Source organism: Rhinopithecus bieti, unplaced genomic scaffold (assembly GCF_001698545.2).
Source record: "Rhinopithecus bieti isolate Rb0 unplaced genomic scaffold, ASM169854v2 scaffold_18956, whole genome shotgun sequence".
NCBI lineage: Eukaryota > Metazoa > Chordata > Mammalia > Primates > Cercopithecidae > Rhinopithecus > Rhinopithecus bieti.
Window position 1 is genome coordinate 201,131 of NW_016809749.1, and position 2,449 is coordinate 203,579.

The following is a 2,449-nucleotide window of genomic DNA, read 5'->3' on the forward strand; positions in this document are numbered from 1 at the left end:
TAAAAAAAAAAAAAGATGTGTGTTACACTCTTTGTTCAATTTTCTAGATGACTTATTTTTTACTCTCTCACATTAGGTGTGTGTTTGTTTTATTTTAGTAATTAAACTTTTAATTTATTACTTTTTAATGTTCTCTGATTGCTTTTTTATAGCAGCTTTCTTATTTTACAAATATGACTCTAACATCTTAAAATATTTTTAAAAAATATTTGATTTCATTCATTGACACTTTTAAAATCTAACTTCATTTCTCTGTTAATTTTAGCAAATCTGTTCCTGCTGAATTTTAGTGACTTACTGAGAAAACAAATGAAAAAAAAAAAAACCATATAGAATGAAAACAAAAGATGAAAAACTAAATACAGAAATGGCTATCCTTATACTGAACAGGAAAAATTGAAAGCATTCTTCTTGAGAACTAGAACAAGACAAGGATGCCCACTCTCACCACTTCTATCCAACATAGTAATGAAATTACTAGCCAGAGCAATCAGGCAGGAGAAAGAAATAAAAGGCATCCAAACAGGAAAAGAAATCAAACTGTCTCTCTCCATGGCTGATCTAATTCTAAACCTAGAAAATCCTAAATATTCTGCCAAGAAGCTCCTAGAACTGATAAATGACTTCAATAAAGTTTCGGGATACAAAATAAATGTACAACAATCAGTAGTATTTCTATATGCCAATAACGTTCAAGCTGAGGGCTAAATTAAGAATGCAATCCCATTTACAGTAGCCACAAAAAATACTGGAACTGCATTTAACCAAGGAGGTTAAAGATATCTACAAGAAAATCTACAAAACACTGCTAAAATAAACCATAAATAACACACAAAATAGAAAACATTCCATGCTCATGGATTTGAAGAATCAATGTCATTAAAATGGCCACAATGCCTAAAGCAATCTCCAGATTCAAGACTATTCTTACAAAACTACCAATGTCAATTTTCACAGAATTGAAAAAAAAACTTTTCTAAAATGCCTATGGAATCCAACAAAGGTCCATATTGCCAAAGCAATCCTATGTAAAAAGAACAAAGCCAGAGACATCATGTTACCTGACTTCAAACTATACTATAAGGCTACAGTAAACAAAACAGCATGGTACTGGTACAAAAACAGATGTATAGACCAATAGAACAGAATAGAGAACAAGAGAACCCAGAAATAATGCCACAAATCTATCACCTTCTAATATACAACAAAGCCAACAAAAACAAACAATGGGGAAAAGAATCCATATTTAATTAATGGTGCTGAGATAACTGACTAGCCATGTGCAGAATAATGAAACTGGACGCCTACCTTTCATCCTATATGAAAATTAACCCAAGATGGGTTAAAGATTTAAATATAAGACCTCAAACCACAATAATCCTAGAAGAAAATCCAGAAAACATCATTCTGGACATTGAGCTTGGGAGAGAATTCATGGTTAAGTTGTCCAAAGGAATTTCAAGATAAATAAATATTGGCAAGTGGGAACTAATTAAAGATCTTCTGCACAGAAACAGAAACTATCAACAAACAGACAGCACACAGAAGGCGAGAAAATATTTGTAAACTACGTATCCAACAAATGTACAATATTCATAATCTATAAGCAACTTAAGCAATTGAACAAGCATAAAACAAATGTTCTCATTTAAAAATAAGTAAAAGACATGAACAGACGCTTCTCAAAAGATGACATATAAGCAGCCAACAATTGAAAAAATGGTCATCACCACTGATCATTAGAGAAATGCAGATCAAGACCACAATGAAATATTATCTCACACCAATCAGACTATTTTTTGACTATTATTAAAAAGTCAAAAAAAAAAAAACAGATGTCTGTGAGATTGCAGAGAAAAAGGACTGCTTTTACACTGTTGGTGGGAATGTAAATTAGTTTAGCCATTGTGGAAGACAGTGTGGCAATCTCTCAAAGACTTAAAGACAGAAATACCATTTGATCCAGTATTCCCATTACTGGTTTATATCCAAAGGAATATAAATTGTTCTATTATAAAAACACATGCACATCTACGTTCATTGCAGCACTATTCACAATAGCAAAGACATGAAATCACCTTGGTTCCCATCAATTGTGGACTGGATAAAGAAAATATGGGGGGCGGAGCAAGATGGCCGAAGAGGAACAGCTCCAGTCTCCAACTCCCAGTGCGAGCGACACAGAAGAACGGTGATTTCTGCATTTTCAACTGAGGTACTGGGGTCATCTCACTAGGGAGTGCTGGACAATCGGTGCTGGTCAGCTGCTGCAGCCTGACCAGCGAGAGCTGAAGCAGGGCGAGGCATCACCTCACCTGGAAGTGCAAGGGGGAAGGGGATCCGTTTTCCTAGCCAGGGGAACTGAGACACACAACACCTGGAAAATCGGGTAACTCCCACCCCAATACTGCGCTGTAAGCATACAGGCACACCAGGAGAATATATCCCA